Source organism: Citrus sinensis, chromosome 5 (genome assembly GCF_022201045.2).
Source record: "Citrus sinensis cultivar Valencia sweet orange chromosome 5, DVS_A1.0, whole genome shotgun sequence".
NCBI lineage: Eukaryota > Viridiplantae > Streptophyta > Magnoliopsida > Sapindales > Rutaceae > Citrus > Citrus sinensis.
The window spans coordinates 7,136,377-7,145,972 of NC_068560.1; the positions used below are offsets into that span (position 1 = coordinate 7,136,377).

At 34.9% G+C, this 9,596-nt stretch overlaps 1 non-coding gene across 1 annotated transcript; it reads right to left on the reverse strand.

Annotated features, from left to right (window-relative positions):
- Nucleotides 1–6,582: 6,582 nt before the first annotated feature.
- LOC127902872 (small nucleolar RNA R71) lies at nucleotides 6,583–6,689 on the reverse strand. Its single transcript, XR_008055508.1, has one exon. It is a non-coding gene; the product is annotated as a small nucleolar RNA R71 (small nucleolar RNA).
- Nucleotides 6,690–9,596: the final 2,907 nt, after the last annotated feature.

Here is a 9,596-nt window from a genome sequence, read left to right on the forward strand (position 1 = left end):
CTGTTGGGAGTAATTATGCCAGCTAGCGTCAACACATCAAAGTTATAGATAAGGAAGGATTGTACAATCCCTAAATTCCCAAGACCAATATCCTTTCCTTTTTTAAATTTGGATTTGTTTCAAATTTTAAATATTATTTCCAAACTTATCCTATTAATTACTTTCCTCTTTTTCTATCTTATCGCAAGCTATAAATTAGGGATTTACTGTAGCAATTTTTCACTCTCATCACAATTCTTTCCCCTTCTGTTGATCACTCTTATTGTTAGGTACAATTCTTCTTACGATTTAGTTTTCTTTTTAGGCACCATATAGCTCTACTCCGTTTTCTTTAGCAATGACAAAGTACAAGAAGACAGCTGCTCGATTAAAGAATCCTTCATGCTTCCATAGGTACAAAATTGAGGATAAATTTAAAGAATTTATAGAGCCAAGGAAGATTTTGAAGGAAAAAGGGTTCGTATTCCCCAAGCAACCCACAAGTGTAATGAGCAGCATTCAAAGCGCTGTAGAAGGACGAGGATAGGTTAAATTTTGCTCTCACCCTCGACACCTAACTATTCCAGTTGTCAAAGAATTCTATTCTAATATGCTGTAATAGGACCAGTGAAATATTTTCATAAGGCAAGTCTAAGTCCCTTTAAACTGTAGGGTTATTAATGCCTTTTATGATTTACCCATTGCTATTGAATATGAATATATATAATTTGCTGCGAATATGACCGTTAAGAAATGGGGGGAAGTTTTCAAAACATAAACCATCCCGGGTAGTGAGTGGATGAATGAAAAGGGATAGGTAGTTAACAGAATCGATTTAAAACCCATAGCCAAGGTTTGGGTCAAATTCTTAAAATCTAGGTTGATGTCTACCATAGACACTACTATGATTTCACAGGACCAAATAATACTCCTTTATGCCATAGTAAAAGGGTTAACCATAGATGTAAGCAAAATCTTAGAAAAAGAAGTTTGAGACAGGTGATGAAAGGGTAAAAAATGAAAGGGCCATTACAACCTTAACAGTAGAGAGAATTACTGGAGAGACTACAACTGCAGCAACTCCAAAACACCCTACTGCAGCAACTCTAGAGCTTCCTGCTCAGGAAAAAGCAAAACAGGCTTCCGGGCTCGATGAGTTGGTTCAAGAACTTAGTAAGGTAGTGCAAGCATGTGTCCAAGCCTAAATGGAAGAACATGAAAGGTTTTGGACTTATTTACAACATTTAGAAGCCCCAAAGCACTAATTGGCTCTGTACATGAAGAGTAAAGATGCAGAATTTCCAAATTCACTGTTGCAGAACTTCAATTTTGGCAACACAGAAGAAGCAGTTGTAGTAGAAGAAAGTGAAGGTGCTACAGTAGGAAAGAAGAGGGAATGAGAGTTTAAGGAAGATGATGCGTAAATTAGCAAGTATACTAGTCGGTACAAGTAATATAATGAAGAGTAGAGTATCGTCCCACAAAGATTTTATATCTTATTAGCTACCAAAATTATTCTAACTCTAATTTATTTGAACAATCGAATAAGAGAATTTAGATTAAAAATTAAAATAAAATAAAATAACTAAAAATTAAATAAATATGCAGGCAGTAATAGAAATCATCAAGAGATTAAAACACTAGGACATCTGATTTCACCATAACCAATCCAATTCAATCCTCTATCTATACTATTAAAGTTTATTACCCATGTTAAGAGTAAATTTCTCTAGTCTATTCAATATCCTCTCTCGAGTAATATCAAAAATACCTTCACATATCAACCCACTATATCTCTATGTAAATTTAAATATGCAAAGATTCATTAAGCTCCATAGAAATTTTTAGAAAAACTGCATGCACATCTCTGTCTTTCATTTAATTAATGGCATCCATTACAGAGAATAAAATTACATAAATCTCCTCTCAGTTTCATTATGTACCCTCAAATTATTTAAATATCGGCCAGATATTTAAAAGCATTAAACACAATAATGAACACTCAACCATTGAATAATAAACTAAAAATAATATAGATTTATGGAATTAAATCTTCATAGTTAGGCTACATCGTAGCCCTAGTAAAATAAATTAGTTTATGGGAATATAAAGAGAATCCATGAATTTAATTGGGAACATCAAGTAAAACAATTGAGAAGAGAGAAAGAAAAACTTAAGAATTAATCTCGGCTCTTGCTCTAGATCTCTTGCGGCTGTTGCTTCTTTTAATTCGATCCTCTCTTCATTTTTTTTTCTTTTCTTCTTGCTCTCGGTTTTTCTCCCACATTTGCGGCTGCCTTCCTCTCGGTTTTCCTTCTCCTGCTTTTTATATTATTGCTCAGCCCCCGAATCCTTAAATCAAAAGGATTTAAAATGAAACAAACCTAGCCCACTTTCCAAGCCCATGCACATGAATCAAATGCCAATGCTTTATGTAATCTTTCACGTGACTTGTACAAATAGCCAATAAATGTATAACATTATTTACAAATGAATCTAATAATTCTACTTTAAGCATTATTCTTTCCATTAAGCTCCGATGTGTTTCCTCTTTTCGCTTCCTTCACTTGAATATTCCCAATATTCCTACAATAACAAAATATAAAAATTAAGATAAAAATTAATATAATAAAATATAATTTAACATAAAATAAGTTACGAAAGCATTAAAATAATATGAAAATTATTAGCACATCATAAGATTATCATCTAGAGCAAAAAAAAAAAAAGCAAAGGATGCTAAAGCATAAATAGAAGACTCAAAAGAGGAAGAAGATGAAGATACAGAAGAAGAGGAAAGAGAGGCAGAACTCCCAAAGGTAACTCATTCACGCAAAAGAAAGAAGAAAATTTTGGAAGAAATGAAGTCAGAATCAGATTGGGAAGATGATGTGGATGTAGCTACAGAGCAAGCTATTAGCAAAGTTGTTAGAACAGAAGAAGCAAGAAGCAGCTTGAGAGACCTTATTGCCAGCATCACTCCTAAGGAACCTACTATAGCAAAACCTGCTCAATTACTGCACAACAAACTCTAACCAAATCTCCTGCCACAACTCTCTTAATATCCAGCAAGCGTAAAAGGGGTACAAACCTTTAGAGGTGCTACAACACCAGAAAAGCCAGAGCACAAACGAACAAGACCAACTCAGCCCAAAGCTACTGAACCTGGTGGAACCCCACCAAGCAGTCTAACTCCGCGCTAGAAAAAGAAGCAGCTAGCTACCATACACAAGGTCCACCCAAGGAACACTTGAGGAGTGCAACTAAAAAGAAGTAAACCTTTTCCAACAACAGTTATAACAAAATCTCCAACGACAAGGGAGTATCCCATGCCAGCCCAATTTAATTTTTATTTTTAATTGTTTATTTTTCATTTCTTTCTTGTTGGTGTATGTATGTGTCATCTATTTTGTTTTGTGTGCTTATGAGGACACAATACCTCTCAAGTTTGGGGGGCTGTATTATGGTGTAATGTGTTTGTGATTGCGTGTGTTTATGTTGTGTGTTATGTGAAACTCTGTTATCTAATATTTGTGTATGGATTGGCAAACCTAATGAATATAAATTGAGTGTCATTCAATATTCGTGAACTGTCAAGTAGGGATAGTTTATAGATGGAGGTTGAAATTATGTCCCAACACTTAGGCTTTGGTTGAGCTTTATGAGAATGCTGTAGTAGAGCTTGGAATGCCAAAAAGGGTAGAAAATGTCTCAAGTTTATGGGGGAAATTTTTTGTTGAACTGTGCTTGTTATAAAATAAATTCTGCTCTAGCGGCTTAAGTTGCCGAGTAACCAGGGCTGAGTATGCACCTCATATGCAGACTTGAGTTAAAAGGCAACAAGAGCTATGAGCATTATTGTAGCAACATATTTATAAAAAAAAAATCCTCTATCTAGGATATTGAGCAATCAAGTTTGTTCTTGAGCCCTATGTTCAACCTTAAATTAATGGTGTCTTTAGATAAGATTATGTTATAGCTTTTTACGTGTTAATGTTGCAGCAACTCTGATATGTGTATTGGTTGAGTAATTGGGTGTCATCATTACAAGTGATAGACATTCACAAGAAAAATCAATGACACATTGAAGAGAGTTTGACTGATAGAAAAAAAAATTATGTTGTAGCACAATTTGAGTTTATTTGTGACTTCTGCTCCCCAAATGTGAATGTACTTATGTTTTACCTCTGAGTTATATATAATGTATGTGCAATACTGCAGTTACTTTGAAATTTTATCAAAGTAGCACATGCACACTTTGGATAGAATAAGGCCTAAGTCTAGAACTGAACTGCTACGACAATTTTGCATAGTTAAGAGTGATGATCTGAGGGTTGAAAAATCCTTGCAAGCTTGATGATAGAGCTAAGTTATTTGTTACATGATTGTGTGATTGAAGTGTTAGTGTTGCTGTCATTACTTGAGGACAAGTAATGATTTAAGTTTGGGGATGTGATAACTCTATGAAATGGGAGTTACCAAGGAACTCTTAGACTTAAATTAGTAATACTTAGAGAGTAAATAATGTGTTTTTTTTCATTTTAGTTATATTTTGCATGAATATCTATTTTAGTTTATTTCTGATAAATTTACTTTGTTTTAGAATAATTTATGTGCTTAGATCATATGCATAATTGTAGGCGAATGGAAGCTCAAAATTCAAGGACGGAATGCTATTGCAATAGGCTGGCAAAAATAAGGAAAGAACTTGACTATAGAAGAATTGAAACAAGTCTGGAACAGTGCAGTTATTGAAGCCATTGCTATAGCACCATTGCTGTAGTAATCTATTAGAGTGCAATTTATGCACTAGTTTTGCATTGTTTACTTCTCTTAATATCGATGTTTTGCACTTAATAATAGTGATTTACTTGTGTTTTACTTTTGTAGGTGCAATTCTATTAATTAGTGATAAAATTGAGCTACAAGATGATGTTTAAGGATGATTGTTCTCTTGGAGAAATTATAAGCGGCATAAGAACTTTTTTTATAAGGCGTGGGCGCGTGCTGTCAACTGCGAACCTACAGTTTTTAGTTTAACGTGTTTTGTATTTTTGGTTATTTTTGTAATTACAAATTTAATATTTCATATATTAGTATTTTATTTTAAATAGAATTCTAGAGGAGAAGAGAGAGAAAGTATTTAAGGGAGGAATCTATTGTGAAAAATGGGGATTTTTGGATTGGAGAAAAAGAAAAGAAACCCTAGATCTAAACTTTTCTCTTCTCTTTATGAAGAACTAAACCTATTTTTCTGGTTGAAGGTTAATGAAGCTTTGATTCATCACTACTGTGAGATCTTTCTTATGCTTTAATTGTTTTATTACTTTTTGGGTATTTGTTTATTCTCTGAATTAGTTTCATGATTATGTTTGTTAATTAGGTAATTGGCCACTATTTAATTATCAACTTAATCTATGGTCAATTAAAGGATTTATCGTATGAAGATTTTAATGTTTGTGACAAATAACATAGCAATGAGTTGTGTTATGAGAATAAACAATCTAATTTAAATGAATCATCATATGTGTTGATTAGGATTTGGGTCTCTCTAGTTTTTTAGGCTGTCAATTGATTAAATCTTATGATCGTATCTAGGGTTGTCTATTGATTAGGGAAATAACCAACGGTCGTACCTTGGTTATCGACTAGTTAAGGAGAGATTGGCTATTAGAGGGTCTCAATAGCTATAACCGGTCTATTCATAAGTAATAATAATCTATATTTGAATCAATAATCAGTAGTCGAATCAAGTTGAGTTAATTCCTTCAACCAGAGCTTTCTCCAATTTGAATCACAACTTTAATTTACATTCTCGTTATTTAATTTGATTTTTATTATTGTCTACAATTCCCCCATTTTACGTTTTACGTTTCAAAAGGATTTAAATAATTACCGATCTCTGTGGACACAACCCTGCTCAATCACTATTACACAATTTATTTAGAGTAGGTATTTATTTTTGTTGGCTTCGACAACCATCAAATTTTGGCGCCGTTGCCGGGGATTGGTGTCATTTATTTAATCCTTTTACGTTTTACACTGTGTATGGTTCGTTCTTCTCGTACAGGTACACTTTCGTTTGATCCTGAAATTGAGAAGACAGCTCGCCAGTTAAGACAGCAGACGAAGCGAGCTAAGCAACGATCCTCGTCGCCTTTGCTTTCTGAAACAGATACAGTGCCTGATTTAGTTGAATAATCTAGCGATTCAGAAGAACAAGTGATGGATAGACCTGCACCTGTAGAAAGAACTCTTAGAGAGTTAGCTGAACAAGACTTGAATCAACAACCACTCTGCATTCAATATGTAGACTTGGAGGTAAATTTTGAATTAAAGTCTGGTCTTATTCATTTATTACCCAAGTTTCATGGTTTTGCAGGTGAAAATCCTCATAAACATCTCAATGAGTTTTATGTTGTATGTTCAAGTATGAGGCCACAAGGCGTGACTGAAGAGCAGATTAAGCTGCGTGCTTTTCCGTTCTCTGTAGATGGGCTAGCTAAAGATTGGTTGTACTACTTGCCTCCTGGATCGATTACAACGTGGAATGGATTGAAGAAGCAGTTCCTCGAGAAGTACTTTCCTGCTTCAAGAGCTGCCAACATAAAAAAAGATATTTGTGGGATCAGACAACTTCCTGGGGAGACTTTGTATGAGTATTGGGAGTGATTCAAACAATTGTGTGCCAGCTGTCCTCAGCATCAGATTTCTGATCAACTTCTTATTCAATATTTTTACGAAGGACTGTCATTGATGGATAAGAGTATGATAGATGCTGCTAGTGGAGGCGTGTTGGTGAACAAGACCCCTACTCAAGCAAGGGAGTTTATCTCAAATATGGCTGCCAATGCACAACAATTTGGCAGCAGGCAAGATGCCACTTTAACGGTGAATGAGGTAAATATTTCTTCTGTTGAACAACGATTAGATAAACTTACTTCTCTTGTGGAAACGTTTGTTGTAGGTAATGTGCAACAGGTAAAGACTTGTGGCATTTGTTACAATATGAGTCATTCAACTGATATGTGTCCTACACTTCAAGAAGAACCCGTTGAACAAGCCAATGCAGTTGCAGGATTTCCAGGCATGCCTCAGAGGAGGTATGATCTTTATGCACAAACATACAATCCGGGATGGAAGGATCATCCGAACTTCAGCTATGGAGTTAGGCAATCAGGATTCCCACAACAGTATCCACCAAGACAACCAGCACCTCCACAGTCAAACTCCAAGTCAGGTATATCTCTTGAAGAAATTGTTAAATCACTTGCAACTAACACTCAACAATTTCAGCAGGCAACTACAACAAGCATTCAGAACTTGGAGAACCAAATGAGTCAATTGGCGACTACAGTGAGCCGTCTGGAGTCTCAAGTATTAGGGAGATTGCCTTCACAATCTGAGGTGAATCCAAAGCAAAACGTTAGTGCTGTCATCCTTAGAAGTGGGAAGGAGTTGCAAGAGCCTAGTAAGAAAGTGACAAAGCATGTAGAAGATGAGCTTTAGAAGAATGAATTGATGCCTAAATCTCAAGATGAGCAACCCACCAGAGCGAAACCCCTACCTATTGTGATACCTCCTCCTTTTCCAAGCCGGTTTGTAAAATCCAAGAAGGAGGAACAAGAGAAAGACATACATGAGACATTTCGCAAGGTTGAGGTAAATATTCCTTTATTAGATGCTATAAAACAAATACCTCGATATGCTAAAGTCCTCAAGGAACTGTGCACCTCTAAGAGAAAATTAAGAGGAGATGAAAAAGTTCACATGGGGGAGAATGTTTCAGCAGTTCTTCAAAAGAAACTACCTCCTAAGTGCAAGGATCCAGGTATGTTTACTATCCCTTGTAAAATTGGTAGTGTTAGAATTGAAAAGGCTTTGTTAGATCTAGGAGCTTCTATTAATGTCATGGCTCATTCCATTTATTCATCTTTGAATGTTGGTCCATTAAAAGAAACTGGCGTGATAATTCAACTCGCTGATAGGTCTAATGCATATCCTGATGGGGTATTAGAAGATGTCTTAATACAAGTTAATGAGTTGGTTTTTCCTGCTAATTTTTATGTACTTGATATGGAAGATGATAACTCCTCTAATTCTGTCCCAATTTTGCTAGGAAGACCTTTTCTTAAGACTGCTAGGACTAAAATGGATGTACATAAAGGGACTCTCACTATGGAGTTTGATGGAGAGGTTATAGAATTCAATATGAATGATGCCATGAAATATCCTAGTGAGGAACATTCAGTATTTTCTGTGGATGTTATTAACCTTATAGTGCAGGAAGTTTTTTACAAGAAAAAGACGAAGACATTTCATGATAGAATGATTTTGAGAAATGAGTTCTCTGTTGGTCAAAAAGTTCTTCTTTTTCATTCTAAGCTTAAACTTTTTCCGGGTAAATTACATTCTTGTTGGGTTGGACCTTTTATTGTTACTAATGTTTTTCCTCATGGTGCAGTTGAGATTCGAAGTCCGACCTCTGACAAAGTTTTTAAGGTTAACGGTCATCGCTTAAAACCTTTTTATGAAGGTTTTTCGGTAAATATTGTGGAGGATGTGGCTCTCGAGAGTCCCAATTATGGAGATTGATGCATAAATGTGTCTAGCCAAAGACATAAAATAAAGGCGCTTTTTGGGAGGCAACCCAAATGATTTGTTTATTTTGGTTTATGTTTTATATTCTTTTAGTTTTGATTCAGATTTTTTTTTTTAAATAATGTGTTTGCTTATTTTGGCCAGAAGAGAATTTTTGATAAGGCGTGCCCACGTTTTAACTAATAAGTACTTCTGTAATTTTTAAAGTAAAATAGTTTTAAGGCGTACCCACGTACTTATTAGAAAAGTACTTCTGAAATTTTTAGTGTCTCAAAGAAAAAAAAATTTTAATGTGTTTGCTTATTTTCGTCAGAAGAAAATTTTTGATAAGGCGTGCCCACGTGCTTATTAGAAAAGTACTTCTGCAATTTTTGGAGTCTCAAAGTGATTCATAAAAAATAAAATAAAAAAAATTTTTTAAAAAATTTTTTTTTAATTTTTTTTATTTAATTTTATTTTAAAAAAAGAGATTTTTTGTTGTTCTTCTTTTATATATTTATTTATAAAAAAAATCATCATTGTTCAAAAAAAAAAAATTTTTTTTACTGTTCACAAAATCCCTAATTTTCCAGATCTTGTTTTCTTCTCCAGCGCGCAGAACCAGCAGCAACCGCAGCATTCCCACCTGCAACGCAACCAGCCCACGCGCAGAAAGCTCCAGCCATCACCATCGCGCAGCGCATCATTCCCGCACGCGCAACGCAGCCGAGCAGCAATTATGTGTGCCAGCTAACGAAGCATAGAAAAGGCATGAGTGTTTTGCCACTTGCGGAATCCAATCTCGGAGGGTGCCTCGCATTCGCGACTCAACAAGAGAAAGAGAGGTACAAAGATATTTTCACGCGCAAAATACTTCCAGCTAAGTATATTCATTACCCGACTCTTGAAAAATTGAATGTTAAGGATAATTTTGATTCTTTGATAAATAAGATTGGGTTGCGTAAATTTATTGATGTTGATTGTTTGGGTTATGTTGAGTTGATTAGGGAGTTTTATGCTACTTTTCAATTTACTAT